This window comes from Panthera pardus, unplaced genomic scaffold (assembly GCF_024362965.1).
Source record: "Panthera pardus isolate Hobbes unplaced genomic scaffold, ASM2436296v1 HiC_scaffold_1, whole genome shotgun sequence".
Lineage (NCBI taxonomy): Eukaryota > Metazoa > Chordata > Mammalia > Carnivora > Felidae > Panthera > Panthera pardus.
Genome location: NW_026526654.1, coordinates 53,298,423 through 53,305,246, shown reverse-complemented (window position 1 = coordinate 53,305,246; position 6,824 = coordinate 53,298,423). Strand labels below are relative to the sequence as shown.

At 34.9% G+C, this 6,824-nt stretch overlaps 1 non-coding gene across 1 annotated transcript; it reads right to left on the bottom strand.

Annotated features, from left to right (window-relative positions):
- Positions 1-3,219: 3,219 nt before the first annotated feature.
- LOC128776660 (U6 spliceosomal RNA) lies at positions 3,220-3,323 on the bottom strand. The gene has a single exon (XR_008421833.1). It is a non-coding gene; the product is annotated as a U6 spliceosomal RNA (small nuclear RNA).
- Between the last annotated feature and the right edge of the window lie 3,501 nt (positions 3,324-6,824).

Here is a 6,824-nt window from a genome sequence, read left to right as displayed (position 1 = left end):
GTTTATATGTTTACATTTTTGTTTTAGATTACTTACTTTGGGCTAGAAATTACTTATTCAACCAATTTTTAAATAAATACTTCTATCCAATGTGATTAAATTCAGATATTCTCTGCATGTGGGGAGGTCGAAAGTTTAACCTCATAGTTTTTATTACTTCATTATTTATGCATTCTTTCTTGGTTAAAACTATTACCTAATAGAGTGATATGGAATGATCAGGGTTTTTTTTTTTTTTAATCACTTTAATTTTTTAAAGTAGTTTAGGTTTTCAACAAAATTGAGAGGAAGGTGCAGATATGTCTCCTACATCTCTTGTCCCTGCACATGCATAGCCTCCCCATTATCAACATCATTCATCAAAATGGTACTTTTTTTTTCTTTATTAAGAATGAACATACATTGACACATTATAATGATCCAGAGTTCATCATTTTACCTTAGGGTTCACTCTTGGTGATGTACATTCTATGGGTTTGAACAAAAGCTTAATGATGTATATCCATCATTGTAATATCATATAGAGTATTTTCACTACCCTAAAAATTCTCTGTGCTCAGCCTATTTATCTCTCTTTATTCCTACCCATGGCAATCACTGATCATTTTACTGTCTCCATAGTCTTGCCTTTTCCAGAATATTGTATAGTTGGAATTATATAGTATGTAGCCCTCTCAGATAGACATCTTTCACTTAGCAATATGTATCTTCATAGCTCAATTCTTCATGCTGCACTACCTTGAGGCTTGACCAACTTATCTGGAATTCTGTACTTGCAAGTGACTGGATGAGTGAACCCCAACACCTCTGCACTTCCCTGGGCAGCCTGCCCTGGGTCTCGCAGGGCCTGCTCCTTAAGCTGCCTCCCAGGCTAAAGCCACCACAGGAAAAACAGAGGGAACATTGTTCCTCCCCTCTTGGCTTTTAAACCAGCCAGCTTGCAAATATGGCTTCCCTGTCAAAGTTCAAAACTGTGTGGCTCTGGGAAAGTTACTTAACTTCTCTGTGGTTCAGTGTCCTTTTTTTGAAAAATGCATATGGAATGATACCCTCCCAAGAGGGATCCTGGGACTAGGGACATCCAAGGCTGCTGCAGAAGGTTTCACTCACCCCTACCTACTCCTCTCTCCCAACTTCCATCCTTCTCCCAAGGGCCCATCCCTGAAAGCATCCACTTGGTTGCCCGTTCCTGTCTTCCAGGGCACCTTTCATGAACCCCACGCTGCCCACCCTTATACATGGTAAGAGTGCCCTGCTCTGAGTCCCTCAGCCACTCCAAACCCTTAGCCCACTCCCTCTAGCTGCCTCACCCCTGGGTTCTCTGCTTCACTATATGGCAAAATTGCTCATCCACTACTCCTCCTCATCCACCCCCTTCTGATCCCACCCCGTATGGACTGTCTCCCACCATTGCCCCAGTCAAGATTCCCAAGAGTGTCCACAGTCTGAATGTGGCTGCCAGTTTTCTTTTGTACTCATTGGCCATCCATATTTCTGTTTTGGAGAAGTGCCCAAACATTTTGTCCAATTTGGGGAATATTTGCTTTTATTTTTGTTGAACTTTGAGAGATCTTTGTATTTCTGAATAGAGCTATCAATTACTTATTAGCATGTATTGATATATTTCTCTCATTCTGTAACTTGTCTTTCACTCCTTTAATAATACATATTTTGTCAAAGTGCATAACATTTTGATTATGGTAAAATCCAATTTATGTTTTATTTTATGGTTTGTGCTTTCAGGGTCGTATCCAAGAAATCTTTGCCAAATGTAAGATTTACCCCTATGTTTTCTACTAAGGATCTTTGTTTTTTATTTTACATTCCATTTAGGTCTATGGTACATTTTAAGTTTTTTATTTGGGTAAGAGGTATATGATATGAGTTGAGTTCCACTTTTAGCCAACATGTATCTAATAGTTCCAGCACTATTTATGAAAAAACTATCCTTTCTCTGAAGAGTTATCTTTAAACTTTTATTGAGGGGCACTTAGGTGGCTCAATCGGTTAAGTGTCTGACTTCGACTTAGGTCATGATCTCATGGTTCCTGAGTTCAGCCTGCATAGGACTCTCTGCTGTCAGCGCAGAGCCTGCTTCAGAACCTCTGTCTCCCTCTCTCTCTCCCCCTCCCCTGCTCGTACTCTCTCTCACAAATAAATAATCATTACAAAATAAAAACAACCATTGTTGAGAATTCATTGAACTTTTATTTAAGCACCTTTTTCTGAGCCCTCTTTTTACTTTCACTGATCTACATAGCCCATGACTTCAATTCCATTCCATCCTCAATATTTTATCATTATAATAGGTCTACAGAGTAGGTAGTGTTAGTAAGCTTACTTTGTTCTCTCTTAAACTTGTTTTCCTTATTATAGTTCCTTATCCTTTTTGTATAAATTTATAATCTACATTTACATAAAGTTAGACTTTGTTGATTTCTTTCAAGAAAAGCTTGGTAGGGTTTGATTGGAATTGCATTATTGGATCTTTCAATCTGTGACACAGGAATATCACTCACATTGTTTAGTTATTTTTTTATTTGTTTCATCAGTATTTTGTAGTTTTCAGCATACAGATCTTACACTTATTTTGCAAGATTTGAGGTGATTTATATGTCTTTTCATGCTATTAAAAGTAGTGATATTTTAATCTTAATTTACAGCTTTTCATTTCTAGGCTTTAAGGATACAATTGATTTTTGTATATTGATATTCTGTGACCTTACTATGTTCACTTAGTTCTAATCAAATTTTTTTGTAGAATTTTTGGTATTTTATCAAGACTGTCATGTTAGCTGTGAACAAAATCGGTTTTATTTATTCTTGTCCTATTGATGTGGTTTTATTCTTTGTTCATTATTAAACACAGTATGTATGTTACCTGATGTGTATGTTAGGTTTATTATAGATCTGTCTATCAGGTTGAGGACATTCACTTCCATTTCTAGTTTGCATAAATAAATATATATGAATTTTGTTAAAGAAATGTTTCTTTATCTGCTGATATGATCATGTGGTTTTGTATCTTTGTCAATGAGGTGAATCACCTTGAGTTTTTTTTTTAGAAGTAAAAGAAAAAATATTTTATTAGGAAAAAAAAAAGTACGCTTGGGGACAGAGGATTGGGGGCCTTCAATGTCCTGGTGGTAATTCTGTCCTTCTCAAATGTGGACAGTGACTTCCATGTCTGACACTGTATCCTGATCCACAGCATTCAGCAAAAAACTCTTCTTGAATTTGCTTCTTGAATTTGAGTGTCATCCTTGTGCAGGGGCCATGCTAATCCCTGTATCTTTACCTTGACTGATTTTTGAATATTGAACTGACTTTTTTTTTTCTTTGGAGATGAAACTCACTTGGTCATGTTATATTATCTTAAACGTTATTGGTTTCTATTTGCTAATGTTTGGATGTGAATTCTTGTATTTGTGTTTATGAGGGATATTGGGTCTATAATTTTCATTTCTTAAGATGTTTTTATTGAGTTTTGGTATCAGATTAATACTTGCCTTTTAAAATGTGTTATTTCTTCTATATTTAGAAACAGTGCCCATAAAATTGATATGATGTCCTACTTAAATGTTTAGTATAATTTTCCATTGAATCCATCTGTGGTTGGAGTTCCTATATGGGAAGATTTTTAATTGTTTCTTAATAAACACAGGGCATTCAGTCTATTTATGGTGAGCTTTGGCAGTTTGTTTCTGTCAAAGATTTTGTATTTCACCTAAATTATCAAAATAATGAGCATGGATTTTTGTAATTTTATTTAAGTATATTTTTAATATTTGTAGTGTCTGTAATGTTACCCCTTCATTTATTCCTTATATTGGTTGTTTGTGTCTTCTCTCTATTGTATTTATTTCTTGGATTTCAGAGCTTGATAAGATTTACCAATTTTTTTTTGAAGAACTGGCTTTTCATTTAATTGAGTTTTCTTATTTGTTATTCTTTTGCCAGTTTTGTGTCTTGTGCTCTTGTATTTCATTTTCTCCCTTGCTCTTGCTTTGAAATCAATTTGCCGCTCCTTGTCCAGCCTATTAAGGTAGAAGCATAGTTCATTTATTTTAGAAAGTTCTTCTTTTATAATGTAAATCTTTAATGCTATACATTTCTTTTTAAAGATTACGTTAGCTGTATTCCATACATTTGATATATTGTGCCTTTATGTTCATTCTCTTCAAATTTTTTAAAATTTTTTCTTCTGTTTTTCTCTTTCACCCATTGGTTACTTAGAAGGGAGCTAATTCCCAGGGTACCTGAGTAGCTCAGTTGGTTGAGCGTCAGACTCTTGGGTTAGGCTCAAGTTGTGATCTCACGGCTCTGTGCTGACAGGGCAGAGCCTAGTTGGGATTCTCTCTCCCCCCCCCCTTTCTCTTTCCCTCCCCTGTTCTCTCTCTCTCTGAATGAATGAATGAATGAATGAATGAATGAATGAATGAATAAAAATTTAAACAAGGGAGCTGGTTTTCAAATATTTGAAGATTTTCCCAATATATTTGTTACTTCACTGCAATTCAGTAAGACCAAATAGACCTGTAATGACTAGACTTTTAAATATACATTTTTTTTAATTTTATGACTCACAATATAGCTTTTCTTTCTGAGTATCTCATTTGCACTTGAAAACAATGTGCATTTTCTGTTCTCACTAAAGAGGGGTTATAAATGTCAATTAGGCCAAATGCTTTGATATTGTTGTTTATATTTTGTTCATTCAAGTATTGAAAGGGGAATATTAATGTCTCCAAATATAATTGTGGATGTGTAATAGTACTTTTAGTGCTATTAGTTGTTGCTTTTTGTTTGCTTTGTTATGAGATGTATGCATATTTAGGAGTTATATATTTTCTTGGGGAATTGTCGTCTTTATCATTTTGTGATGTCATTATTTAACTCATAAACGTCCTTGTTCTGAAGTCTACTTTATGTGACATTAATGTAGCTGTTACTGCTTTCTTTCCATTTCTACTTGCAATGATATGCTTTACTTTTTAGCCTATCTCTGTCTTTATGTTCATGTGGTTCTATTGTACGCAGCATATAGTTTGGTATATAGAAAATATCCAATATGTCCGTCTCTGATTTTAATTGACTCTTTTATGTACTTTGAATTACCTTCAAAGTAATTATTGAGGGTGGATTGAAATCTGCCATCTTGCTAGCTGTTTTCTATTTGTTCCATCTGTTCATTTTTCCTCTTTCTGTGCCTTATTTGATATTAATGATTTTATTATTTTGATTATCCCCACCATTGACTTCTTTCCACATTAAATAATGGCCCTGGGTTTGAAAATATCCACTCTTTGTTAATCAGTTTCTACCTTTACATGAAATTATGTCAGCTCTACATGTAGTATAATGACCTTAAAAGGGTACACTCAATTTTTCCTTTTTTGTACTATTATTGCTATACATTTCCTTTTTTATACATGCTACAAACACACAATACATTACTATTAATTTTGCTTTAAACATTCAGTCACCTTATAGAAATAGTAGTATAAGTTCCAGTGCACATTATTAATAGGGTAGATCCAAATTTCTGTCTGGTATTAACTCTTCCATCTGAAATACCTCCTTTAACATTATATAGTGCAGGCCTATTGGCAATATACCCTCTTAACGTTTTGCCTGATGGTTAGTCCCGTCTTCAACTATGTAAGATTTTTTGATGAATTTATAATTCTGATTGAACAGTGGGTTTTTTCTTTTCAATATTTAAATTATTTAAATTATCACTATTTTTAAAATATGTCCCATTTTTTCTGACTTCACCAAGTGTCTGATGAAATTCACTGTCAGGTAAACAAGGGCTTATATTTTACTTCCTTTTGAAGGTATCTGACTTTCCTTAGTTTAGGGTTAGTTGATTGTCCTGTCACCTTGGTTCTCTGATGGATTTAAGAGAAGTTATGAATCTGAAGGCTGTCCAGAGTTTGTTGGTTGCGGTGGTGGTAGGATGGAAATGATACTTATCAAACTCCATCCTAAGTGAAAGCCAGAAATCAGTAAGTATTATATTATTAAAAGTTAACTGGATTTTCCAAGAAGATACCTATGAAAAGCATTTCACCTTTAGCTACTCATGCTTTAACTAGAGAATAAAAGTTCACTTTCTTTTCACATCTGCAGTTCAAACTGGAGAGATAGAGGAGCTGCTGGGTGGCCCAGATAGTCAAGCGCCGGGCTCTTGGTTTTGGCTCAGGCCATGATCTCACGGTTTGTGGGTTCAACCCCTGCATCAGACTGTCTGCTGTCAGCACAGACCCCACTTTGGGTCCCCCGTCCCCGTCTCTATCTGTTCCTCCCTTGCTTGCAGCCTCTCTGTCTCTCTCTCTCTCAAAAATAAACATTAAAAAAACAAAAAAATCCGCACAAAACTGCAGATAGAGAACAGCTTGTCCTCCTCCATGTAATGACCTTTGTTTGTAGATTGATTTCCTTTCAGTTGCTTGATACGTTCAGTAAAGCGAAAAAAGTGCAATGTCATAGTATTTATTACATAAGCAACGGATTTATGAATGTTACATAAGTAATACTAGCTTTCAACTATTTAATATAATATGAAGTCTCAGAACAATGTTCATACTTACACTCCACTTTCTTCTGAAAAAAATTAAACCTAAGAATTGAACATCAGGTAGTAAAATAGTAGTACCCCGTACAATAAATTTTTTAAGATGTCCTGTCATTTTTTGGGAGCATCAAACTTTTTTCAATTTAAATATATTAAATTTATTGTCAAATTGGTTTCCATACAACACCCAGTGCTCATCCCAAAAGATGCCCTCTTCAATACCCATCACCCACCCTCCCCTCCC